Raw genomic sequence first — 13,355 nt, forward strand, 5'->3', positions numbered from 1 at the left:
GGCATTAGTCCCATGCTATGCCAACACAAAATTAAATTGGAGGAAGGTGCCAAACCAGTTAGAGATCCTCAACGACGATTGAATCCTAAGATGAAAGAAGTGGTAAGAAAGGAGATACTAAAGCTCCTTGAGGCAGGTATAATTTATCCCGTTGTGATAGTGATTGGGTAAGCCATGTCCATTGTGTTCCTAAAAAGGGAGGTATTACTGTCGTTCCTAATGATAAAGATGAATTGATCCTGCAAAGAATTATTACAGGTTATGGTAATAGATTTCCGTAAATTAAATAAAGCTACTAAGAAAGATCATTACCCTTTACCTTTTATTGATCAAATGCTAGAAAGACTATCCAAACACACACATTTCTGCTCTCTAGATGGTTATTCTGGTTTCTCTCAAATACCTGTGTCAGCGGGGGATCAATCAAAAAGTACTTTTACTTGCCCTTTCGGTACTTTTGCTTATAGACGTATGCCTTTTTGTTTATGTAACCTGCTACCTTTCAAAGATGTATGATGGCTATATTCTCTGACTTTTGTGAAAAGATTTGTGAGGTATTCATGGATGATTTCTCCGTTTATGGATCCTCTTTTGATCATTGCTTGAGCAACCTTGATCGATTTTTGCAGAGATGTGAAGACACTAGTCTCGTCTTGAATTGGGAAAAGTGCCACTTTATGGTTAATGAAGGCATTGTCCTAGGGCATAAGATTTCTGAGAGAGGTATTGAAGTTGATAAAGCTAAAGTTGATGCTATTGAAAAAATGCCATGTCCCAATGACATAAAAGGTACAAGAAGTTTCCTTGGTCATGCCGGTTTTATAGGAGGTTCATTAAGGACTTTTCTAAAATCTCTAGGCCTCTGACTAATTTATTGCAAAAAGATATTCCTTTTGTCTTTGATGATGATTGTGTAGAAGCATTTGAAATATTGAATAAAGCTTTGATCACTGCACCTATTGTTCAGCCACCTGATTGGAATTTGCCCTTTGAAATTATGTGTGATGCTAGTGATTATGCTGTAGGTGCTGTTATAGGGCAATGAGTTGATAAGAAATTGAATGTTATCCAGTATGCTAGTAAGACTCTTGATACTACCCAGAGAAATTATGCTACTACTGAAAAAGAGTTCTTAGCAGTTGTGTTTGCATGTGATAAGTTTAGACCTTATATTGTTGATTCTAAAGTAACTATTCACACTAATCATGCTGCTATTAAATATCTTATGGAAAAGAAAGATGCTAAACCTAGACTGATTAGATGGGTTCTCTTGCTTCAAGAGTTTGATTTGCATATTGTTGATAGAAAGGGAGCTGAGAACCCCATTGCAGACAACTTGTCTAGGTTAGAGAATGTTCTTTATGACCCACTGCCTATTGATGATAGCTTTCCTGATGAACAATTAGCGGTCGTTAATGCTTCTCCTACTGCTCCTTGGTATGCTGATTATGCTAATTACATTGTTGCTAAATTTATACCACCTAGTTTCACATACCAGCAAAAGAAAAAGTTCTTTTATGATTTAAGACATTACTTCTGGGATGACCCACACCTTTATAAAGAAGGAGTAGATGGTGTTATTAGACGTTGTGTACCTGAGCATGAACAGGAACAGATCCTACACAAGTGTCACTCTGAATCATATGGAGGACACCGCGCTGGAGACAGAACTGCACATAAGGTATTACAATCTGGTTTTTATTGGCATACTCTCTTCAAAGATGCTCGTAAGTTTGTCTTATCTTGTGATGAATGTCAAAGAATTGGTAATATTAGTAGACGTCAAGAAATGCCTATGAATTATTCTCTTGTTATTGAACTGTTTGATGTTTGGGGCTTTGATTATATGGGACCTTTTCCTGCCTCTAATGGTTACACACATATTTTAGTTGTTGTTGATTACGTTACTAAATGGGTAGAAGCTATTCCAACTAGTAGTGCTGATCATAACACTTCTATTAAAATGCTTAAAGAAGTTATTTTTCCGAGGTTTGGAGTCCCTAGATATCTTATGACTGATGGTGGCTCACATTTTATTCATGGTGCTTTCCATAAGATGCTTGCTAAGTATGATGTTAATCATAGAAGTGCATCTCCTTATCACCCGCATTCTAGTGGTCAAGTAGAGTTGAGCAATAGAGAGCTCAAATTAATTTTGCAAAAGACTGTGAATAGATCTAGAAAGAATTGGTCCAAGAAACTTGATGATGCATTATGGGCCTATAGAACTGCATACAAAAATCCTATGGGTATGTCTCTGTATAAGATGGTTTATGGAAAATCATGTCACTTACCTCTTGAACTTGAACATAAAGCATATTGGGCTATTAAAGAGCTTAACTACGACTTCAAACTTGCCGGTGAGAAGAGGTTATTTGATATTAGCTCACTTGATGAATGGAGAACCCAAGCCTATGAGAATGCCAAGCTATTCAAAGAAAAAGTCAAACACTGGCATGACAAAAGGATACAAAAGAGTGAGTTTAACGTAGGTGATTGTGTGTTATTATTCAACTCTCGCTTAATATTTTTTGCAGGAAAACTTCTCTCTAAATGGGAAGGTCCGTACGTTATCGAGGAGGTCTATCATTCCGGTGCCATAAAAATCAACAACTTCGAAGGCACAAGTCCGAGGGTGGTGAACGGTCAAAGAATTAAACATTATATCTCAGGTAATCCTATCAATTGTGAAACTAATATTATTGAAATCGTAACCCCGGAGGAATACATAAGGGACACTTTCCAGAACGTTTCAGACTCCGAAAAGGAATAGGTATGTGGTATGGTAAGTAAACCGACTCCAAAACAATTCTAATAGCAATTTTCTTCCATTTTGGAATATTTAAGAATTTTGGAAAGAAAGAAGTAATCCAAGAAGGACACGAGACCTCCACGAGGGTGGAGGGCACGCCCACCCTTCCTGGGCGCGCCCCCTGTCTCATGGCCACCTCGTGTGCCTCCCGGACTCCGTTTTCTTGCACGTTACGTATTTTGGTCGGTAAAAATTCATTATATAATCTCCCGAAGGCTTTGACCACCGTATCACGCAAATATCCTCTGTTTTTGTTTCGAGCTGTTTTTCTGACAGATCTAGAGCATCACAACGTCTCCAAGCGCTCCCAAGGACACGTTTTTGAGAGGGTTATCAACCCCTATCTCGCAGAGGTGCTGCAACACCCTCAAACCATTGAGATGTGTTAGGGGGTGCTGCACATCCACGATGTGGAGGGACCAAGGCATACCAGAAGCATGGAGACAAAGCTTGAGGCCATGGAGCAACAAGTTTTCAAGTGTCAAGGGATGGTGGAGCGTGGACTCAGCGCCAACCAGATGATGATCATGGAGTTCACCAACAACCACAAGTTAGATGCCAAGGTCATTGGGGAGACCATCTTCAAGCTTCAAGAGAAAATCAAGCACCTCGAAGCCCAGATCTATGACCTGCAAAACCAAAACTGTGAGTATGAATATAGATTCAAGAGGATGAGTTTGGATGTAGATTTAAGGATCCCGGAGACTCGATCATCCTTCTATGATGGTGAGCCTATGCCTTGGAAGATGGACAACAAGCCTACATCATCAACAACTCCTACCTCACCACCTCCGAGGACATAATCACATGGGTATGGGCACTCCCCTTGGCAACTGCCAAGCTTGGGGGAGGTGCCCCGGTATCGTATCACCATCACACTCCTATCTTTACCGTTTTACTTAGTTTGATCCTTTTAGTAATATCTTGATCTGGTAGATTGAAGTTTTAGTATCAATTAGTTTTGAGTTTTGCTTTGTGATCTCTTTATGTAATCGAGTCCGTGAGCTATCTATAATAAAGATTAGTGTTGAGTCAAGGGCTTTGCTATTTTGCTATGATCTTGAGAAAGTAGAAAGAATAAAAGAGTTCATATTGATCTTATGGATAGTAATGACTTCACACATAGAAAGTATGAGGCATAAAAGTTGTTGAGAATTGACAAACATAGTTTTGGTCATCATTGCAATTAATAGGAAGTAATAAGGAAAGAGAAGTTTTCACATACAAATACACTACCTTGGACATCTTTTATGATTGTGAGCACTCATTAAGTATGACATGATAAAAGAGTTGATGTTGGACAAGGAAGACAACATAATGGTTTATGTTTTCTCACATCTCAGTTAAAGTATATTGTCATTGATCTTCCCAACATGTTGAGCTTGCCTTTCACCCTCATGCTAGCCAAATTCCTTGCACCAAGTAGAGATACTACTTGTGCTTCCAAGTATCCTTAAACCCATTTTTGCCATGAGAGTCCACCATACCTACCTATGGATTGAGTAAGATTCTTCAAGTAAGTTGTCATGTTGCAGGTAATAAAAATTGCTCTCTAAATATGTATGACTTATTAGTGCAGAGAAAATAAGCTTTATACGATCTTGTTATGGAAGAAATAAAAGCGACGAACTGCATAATAAAGGTCCATATACAAGTGGCAATATAAAGTGACGTTCTTTTGCATTTAGATTTTGTGCATCCAACCCTAAAAGCACATGACAACCTCTGCTTCCCTCTGCGAAGGGCCTATCTTTTACTTTATGTTTTTACTTTATGCTTGAGTCATGGTGATCTTCACCTTTCCCTTTTTCATTTTATCCTTTGGCAAGCTCCTCGTGTTTGAAAGATCTTGATATATATATATATATATATATATATATATATATATATATATATATATATCCAATTGGATGTAAGTTAGCATGAATTATTATTGTTGACATCACCAAAGGTGAATACATTAGGAGGGAACACAATAAGCCCCTATCTTTCTTAGTGTCCGGTTGAAACTCCATAACCACAAGTACTGCATGAGTGTTAGCAATTGTAGAATACTATATGATAGTTGAGTATGTGGACTTGCTGAAAAGCTCTATTCTTGAATCTTTCTGATGTTATGATAAATTGCAATTGCTCCAATGACTGAGATTACAGTTTGTTAGTTCCCAATGAAGTTTCTGAACCATACTTGACATTGTGAATTGATTGTTACTTGAGCATAAGGAATCATATGACAAAATCTATATATGTTGCTGTTATAAGAATGATCATGATGCCCTCATGTCCGTATGTTATTTTTATCGACACCTCTATCACTAAACATGTGGACAAATTTTTTGATTTCGGCTTCCGCTTGAGGACAAGCGAGGTCTAAGCTTGGGGGAGTTGATACGTCCATTTTGCATCATGCTTTTATATCAATATTTATTGCATTATGGGCTGTTATTACACATTATATCTCAATACTTATGGCTATTCTCTCTTATTTTACAAGGTTTACCATGAAGAGGGGAATGCCGGCAGCTGGAATTCTGGCTGGAAAAGGAGCAAATATTAGAAACCTATTCTGCACCGCTCCAAAAATCCTGAAACATCAAGGAAGTCAGTTTTGGAATTAATAAGAATTATTGAGCAAAGAAAACACCAGAGGGGGCCCACACCCTGGCAAGAGGGTGGGGGGCGCGCCCCTGTCTCTTGGGCCCCCTGGTGGCCCTCCGGTGCCCATCTTCTGCTATATGAAGGCTTTTACCCTGAAAAAAATCAGAGGCAAACTTACGGGGCGAAACTCCATGCCACGAGGCGGAACCTTCGCGGAACCAATCTAGGGCTCCGGCAGAGCTGTTCTGCCGGGGAAACTTCCCTCCATGAGGGGGAAATCATCACCAACAGCATCACCAACGATCCTCTCATCGGGAGGGGGTAAATCTCCATCACCATCTTCACCAGCACCATATCCTCTCAACACCCTAGTTCATATCTTGTATCCAATCTTGTATCAAAACCACAAATTGGTACCTGTGGGTTGCTAGTAGTGTTGATTACTCCTTGTAGTTGATGCTAATTGGTTTACTTGGTGGAAGATCATATGTTTAGATCCTTAATGCATATTATTACTCCTCTGATTATGAACATGAATATGCTTTGTGAGTAGTTATGTTTGTTCCTAAGGACATGGGTGAAGTCTTGCTATTAGTAGTCATGTGAAATTGGTACTCGTTCGTATTTTGATAAGATGTATGTTGTCTTTCCTCTAGTGGTGTTATGTGAACGTCGACTACATAACACTTCACCATTATTTGGGCCTAGAGGAAGGCATTGGGAAGTAATAAGTAGATGATGGGTTGCTAGAGTGACAGAAGCTTAGACCCTAGTTTATGCGTTGCTTCGTAAGGGGCTGATTTGGATCCATATGTTTAATGCTGTGGTTAGGTTTACCTTAATACTTCTTTTGTAGTTGCGGATGCTTGCAATAGGGGCTCATCATAAGTGGGATGCTTGTCCAAGTAAGGGCAGTACCCAAGCACCGGTCCACCCACATATCAAATTATCAAAGTACGGAACGCGAATCATATGAGCGTGATGAAAACTAGCTTGACGATAATTCCCATGTGTCCTCGGGAGCGCTTTTCTCATTATAAGAAATTGTCCAGGCTTGTGCTTTGCTACAAAAAGGATTGGGCCACCTTGGTGCACTTTATTTACTTTGATTGTTTGTTACTCGTTACAATTTATCTTATCACAAAACTTTCTGTTACCTACAATTTCAGTGCTTGCAGAGAAAACCTTACTGAAAACCGCTTGTCATTTCCTTATGCTCCTCGTTGGGTTCGACACTCTTACTTATCGGAAGGACTATGATAGATCCCCTATACTTGTGGGTCATCACTGGGTCAGGTGCTTTGGTGACTCAGATTTGGTAGCTTAGCAGGTCTCCGACACTTCGGATTCTAAAGACCCACTCATGGCGGCCTATCGCCGGGCAGTTGATAATATCGCTGGTCACTTAAAATGTTATCAGGTGGAGCATCTGGCTCAAAGGAAGAACGAGGCGGCTGATGCTTTGAGCCGGCTTGGGTCGCAGCGTAAGCTGATACCCCCTAATGTTTTTCTTGACGTGTTGCATAAACCTTTAGTTAAGGGTCCTTCTGAAGAAGATCTTGCTGTTCCTGATCTAGAGGCATAGTTGGTGGTGGCTCTCCATGCCATCCCTGATTGTACAGTTCCCTATTTGGCTTATATGACCTAGGGAGAGTTACCTAAGGATGAAACTTTGGCCAGGCAAATAACCCACCGGTCTAAGTCTTTTACTATTGTCAATGGCAAGTTACACCGACGCAGTGTCACAGGCGTGTTCTAGCGGTGTGTTTCTCCTGAAGAGGGCCGTGAGATTATAAGGGAGATTTATGAAGGAGATTGTGGCCATCACGCCGACTCTAAATCTCTCGTGGCTAAAGCTTTTTCTCATGGGTTTTATTGGTTGACGGCTCATGCTGATGCAGAAGATCTGGTGTCGGAGCAATGACACCTATGGGATCACGTGGATCCCTTCTACAATCTGGAAGGGAGAGAGGAGTGTGTAAAGAGTAGATCTAATGATCAACACGAGGGATTATTACCCAGGTTCGGGTCGCTGAGAAGCGTAAAACCCTAGTCCTGGTTTTAGTGTATTGGGTGTTCTTGAGCTTGGGCTAGCCGCTACGCATGCAAACTGGGCTGGGAAGTCCAAAAAAAGTCCCTCCCTGTATCGCCTTGGGCCTCCTTTTATACCAAGGGCTTCCACATTGGCGTACAGGCATACAGGAGGTGTAAAGTTATTACGGTGCGTGTACTTATCTCTATCGTCTTAGGACGAACGCATTTAATGCACCGTTTACGTGTCCCTGACTTTATCGGGGACGGAAACAGAGCCCCTCTCATTCGTTGTCTCCCCGCCTCATCTTGACACATATCTAGGATGACGAGGCATGCAATGCCAGGCTGGCTGGCTGGCCACTATGTTGAAATGGTGGCAGGATCTTCACGAAGATATGCATGCCACCATGCAGGCGCTTGCCAGGCTTGTAGGCTAGTCATCGTGCTGGGACGTTGGTAGGGCGGGAAGATCCTCACCATGTGCGAGTCTCCCCGCGGGCCCGCGAGAATCCCGGCAAGAATCTTGCTGGGGCCCTGCAAGCGTCCCCGGCAAGAATCTTGCTAGAAACTTCGCCTTCCGTTCTTCACAAAGATCTGCATAACACCAGGGAGACACCCTTAGGTCTTGGTCTTGACATCGTCGATGGTGCCAGAGCTCTCAACCTCCAGGGTGGTGGTCTTGTCGGGGCTTTGCTTCACAAACCACCCCGGCAAGGATCTTACCGGGAGCCCAGCTTGTGGCCTTCTTCGGTCGTATTGTATTTGCCTCCAGCTGTCCCTGTAAGGCCTTGCCGCGGGTGAGGCTGCAACTGCCCGTGCACAAGTATGGGGTAGTAAAAAGGCCCAAACTTTAGTACACCGACAGGATCCCCCGGGCTTGGGCCACACACGGGTGCGAGGCATTGTTGGGCTAGGCCCAAATAGTGCACGAGCACGCGTGGCAGGGGTTAACTGCTATAGTTATCTCGTATGATGCGCTTACCCATGATCCGCATTGAATGCGCAACATGGGAGACATGCGCGGAACGGCCGCAAAAGAAGCACGCCCGCGAAGTGTTTTCACATCAAACAGTAAAGAGGCAGCCCCGCGCCTTCCCCATAAAAAGAGGAATCCGCAGAGGCGCCACTCATTCATCTCTCGCCTGTCCCAATCTAGAAACCGCCATCGTCTTCATCCTTGATCCCAAAACAGAGCCATCTCATCTGCCTGCCACCTCCACGCTCGCATCACCCTCGGCCTCCTGTTCCTCACCCCGGCCGCCATGGCGCCCAAAGTGAGCATGGGCAAAGAGGCGCCCAAGGTGGGCAAGGGCAAGGACAAGGAGGTGCCGGAGAGCAAGTTGGTGAAGATGCGGAAGCAGAACGTCGTCTTCGCCCTGACGCTCAATGTGCGCGGCTTGAGGGATCAGTACCAGTGTATGTGGGGAAGAAAGATAAAGGGACATCCTTCTACTCGCATCATCCCAGCTTCCTGCACCGTGGCCGCCCCAGATAAATTCCCTTTCTTTGTCGATTTCCTCCACTGCGGCCTGTGCCCCCCATTTTCTGATTTTCTCAGGGACATCATGTACACATTCGGCTTTTGCCTCTTGGATTTTACACCGAATGTTGTGGCTTGTATGGCCACCTTCGCCCACCTCTGTGAGAATTTTGCCGGAGTGGTCCCCAATACGGCTCTCTTCCGCCATTACTTCATCCCCCGCATTCAGCCAGGAGAGGCCCTTTCTGGCTGTATCGCCTGAATCCCAAGGGCATGGACCAAGAAGATGTACCCAGACGGGACCTACTGCGAGAAGTGGGACGAATGGTGGGGCAGGTGGTGTTGGATCATGGAGGAGGACCCGCAGCCATTACGTATGCGCCAGCAAACAAAGCTGATCTGCGGTGGTGACTGGAGCAACCTTGACCCTCAAGACAAGCTCACAGTTGTGACCACCAGGATCCAGCGCCTCAAGGCTATCGGGCTTACAATCGAGATGGCTGATGCCTACTTCCTCCACAACCACATTGCCCCTCTGCAAAACAAGGGGAGACCAGCTTGGGAGTACAAGAATGCGGCAGATATCATGAGGTTGTGCCCTGGTTTGAAAAACAATTTGACAGTCATGCAGCATGCGGCTCTCTGCCAAAGGTTGTTTCAGCTCAAGGCCGACAGGTTGCTCAGGTTGCCAGCAAGCGTAATCCCCTTGTGCAACAACTCTTCCTTGACCTCAATCATTGCCATGATGTCGGCGTTCAATGCTCATGGCCTTGACCCGACCTGCGTTGAGCCATCCGCGGAGTGAGCACAAGAGTTCTTCGACAACTTGTTGGAGAGGGCCATCCGGGAAGAGACAAACTTCATCCGCCCCACCACCATTGAATAAGTGGCATACATTGCCAGCACGGCAGAAGAGGCGGCCCTTGGCGAAGAGGCCGGCAGCGCTGGCTTTGTGGAAGACGAAGCCAGTTGAGAGGAGGACTTTGCCGTGCGGGGGGAGGGGGGCTGCCAGAGAGCACAGTGGCACAGCTGCTGGGGCCCTTCCGCCAAAGATATAACTAAGGAGCAGCCGCATGAGGAGCCCCCAGCTCCAAAGGAGAAGAAGCGGGTCCCGCGGCATGCCATTTCCGGGAAGGCAGTCAAATGAGGTTCTTTTCCTGAAAAGGTTCCCGGCAAGGGTGTTGCCAGCAAGGCTAAGGAGCGCAAGGGGTTCAACAGCAACCCGTGCGCCAGACAATTCACACGCCCGTGGCGGCGAGGAAGGCAGCAGAAACAGGCTCACATCAACCTACTACTCCGACCACAGCTAAACGGCCCAGGTCCCCGTCTCCACCCCTCCGCACGGACACCTCAGTGGAGGTCGAATTCAACCTCTCCTCTTTCAGCCCGAGGAGGGAGAAGAGGCCAAAATAAGTAGACGAGTAAGTGTTCTACCACTTTCTTTATCCCTTGAGTCTCTGATTTGCTTATCTTATCCTTACTTTGGCCCGTCCCCGCAGAGACATAGAACCCTTGGCGCAGAGGATGGCAAAGAAGGCCAAGACCTCAACGGGTGTCGAGCCTCCGGCAAGCACCTCAGGTGCGTCGGAGATGATCATAATCAACCCGGAGGCCAGCCCATGACGCAGCCCCCAACCCAGCCCCCAGCGTGAGACCATTACCCATTTCCTGTTGGTGGGCGTCGGGGTGTGTATCTTTTTGCTGATATTGTCGGGTTTGCAGGAGGAGAACAACAACAAGGAGGGCCACTGAGGGTTGACCCTGACCTGCCTCCTCCATCAACCACACTGCCCAAAGGGTGGATCCCCGGCAAGGGATCCCACTAGCGAGCCCACACGCACGGAGGAAGAGCCAGCGAGCACAGGCGTCGGCGGCTCCATACCGGCAAAGAATGTTGCCAAAATGCTGGGGAGGGAGCCACCTCCCAGGTGCTCACCATAGGTACGCCACTTGCTTTCGGGCACTTTTGATCCTTGCTGTGTCATTTTCCTCTCTTCTCTTTCTGCCTTGTGCTTCAACCTTGGTTTCACTTTCTTTCTCTGGCTCCAGATCTACTCTTGACAGATCAGATGGACGTCGACGCCATCATCGAGGATATCGCAAAGGATGCTGTCGCCGAGGCCGCCAGGGTCGCTGCTGACGAGGCCGCCAAGGATGCGTGAGAAGAGGCCGCCACAGGGTCTGCTGGGGAGGCCGACAAGGGGACCGACAACCGTACTAACAACATTCCCGCCTCAGGAGTGCCTCGCACTACATCTGTCCTGAAGCCCTCCATTGCCGGGGCGACGGTTCCTGGGGACCAGCCGTCAACATCCAATGCCCCCCCATCAAGCAGGTACCTAAAAGTTGGCGGCAACTTGTTCGTCAGCATCCCGGGGACGACGAGCACTGGATCGCCAGCCGAGGGAGAGGTTTTTGATGAAGAAGTCCTTGCTGCAACTGGGCTCAAGGTTGTCAACGAGCCGTGTGCCAGCAGTAGTGGACCGAAAGAAGATCAGCTCCTCCAAGCCATGAGCAATAATTTTCAAAATCTCCAGGCGCTTCACCGCACCCGAAAGGAGAAGTTGGACTCTAGACAAGCAGTCGTCGATGCAACAGAGGCTGACCTCCAGAAGCGTGTCGAGCAGACGCATGTCTGGTTTGCTGATGCCTGGAAAGAGATGATGATTGGCCGGGGCAGCTGAGCCAACGTTGGGACGAGGTCATTCTGAAACAGTCCGACATTGAGAAGGCATAGGAGGAGGCTGCTCAACAGGTCGCCAAGGATGATGCTTAGCTGAGGGAACGTCGTGTCTTGCTCGATGCTCATGAAGAGGACCTTGCCACTCGCGAGGAGGCACTTGCCGCTAAGCTCCACGGCAAGGATAGAATAAATTGAGAAGCTTGTCATGCAGCAGACCCAAGAGTTGGAGGAGGAGCACAAGAAGGTGCTAGACGCTCTAGCCTTGGACCATGCCGGCAAGCTGAAAGAAGCCGTTGACGCCACCGAAGCTGCAAAGGCCGCCAAGGGCGAGCTGGCCGACAAGGTGAATAAACTGGAGGCGGATCTGGTGGAACATGGCAAGGAGCTCTCGACACAAAAACGATAGAGTGAAAGTTCTCTATAACTTGGCAGAGATGCAAACCACCATATCCAGCAAGACCAAATAGCTCTCCATGGCCAACGAATCCATTGCTGACCTGAAGCTGAAGCTGACCACACTGGTGGAGTCCCTTGAGCAGAGCAGGGGTCGTGAGAAGACCCTGGCCAAGGACGTCTAGTACGAGAAGAGGCTACTTGAGAGCGTCGCCGCCAGATATAACGATTACAAGAAAGGCATGGGGATCTGGACTGAGCGCCTCGTCGACGTCATGGAGAGGCTCACAGCACAACTATCCACCATGGGCCTGCCGAATTTCAGGTACTCTTCCGAGGAGAGGGTGACTCTGAGCACCAGGCTGACCATGTTCTTCGAGGACGTCCTCGACGCCTTGAATCTACTCTACTCCAACGGAGCAACCCAAATGGCAAGCAAATCCCGCAAACTTTGTCGGGCCGTCCTTCCGAAGGTGCTCATCAAGGTGGTGTACAGGAACCGCGGCCTCGATCTCTCCCAAGTGCTTGATAGCTTGCCGGAGGATGCAGACCACGAGGCGCTTGGAGAGCTTGTTGCGCCGATCGATGCAATGGTGGACGATGTCAAGAGGGTGGAAGGCCAGCGCAGGGACTAGCCGCTTCGCTTCTCCTTGCCGCCATGAACTCGTGCCCAAGACAATTTATCTGAAGTTAGAATTTGCGGCGACTAGTGATGTAATATAGCTTGCTGTATTTTGAATGAACGCTTGTTATCTTTCCTGTTTGATTCCTCCTTGTATGGTATATACCCTATGCTTTATTGGGAAAACTTGTCGGTGCACGCACCCTTGCCCCAAGCGCTTTGAGGAACGGATCCTTACCAGCCTGCTAGGGGTATTGCTGCTGGCAATATACCTTGCCACTCTCAGCGCAGCCACCTAAATAGTTGAGCGGACTCGAAACAGAGCAGGGGCACAACTGATCACGACAAGGTTCCTTCACGTGTAGGTTTTCCATACAAGAACCGAAATCGCGCAGGGAAAAGAACTTAGCGTTTTAAAAGAAATTTACTCAAAGTTTTTTAACTTAGCTTTTCGTTCGTTGATGCACTCTTTCCCGCAAGGTGCCACTCCGAGCGTCGCCTGTTAGTGTCAACACTCCATACCATCATTCCCCCCGGCTAAGTTGTATGCGAGGGAACCTTCTATCCTTTGAGAAGAAGAAAGAAGAGAAAATAGGAACATGGAACCTCGGCGGTTCATTAGTAGTTGATGGGAAAAGGTGTAGTATGATATCTTGGACAGGCATGCATATAGATAAACATGGAAACTGACAAGAACTATACATACTAAAACTTATTCAACTGCGCAAAGGGT

Source organism: Triticum aestivum, chromosome 6B (genome assembly GCF_018294505.1).
Source record: "Triticum aestivum cultivar Chinese Spring chromosome 6B, IWGSC CS RefSeq v2.1, whole genome shotgun sequence".
Classification (NCBI taxonomy): domain Eukaryota; kingdom Viridiplantae; phylum Streptophyta; class Magnoliopsida; order Poales; family Poaceae; genus Triticum; species Triticum aestivum.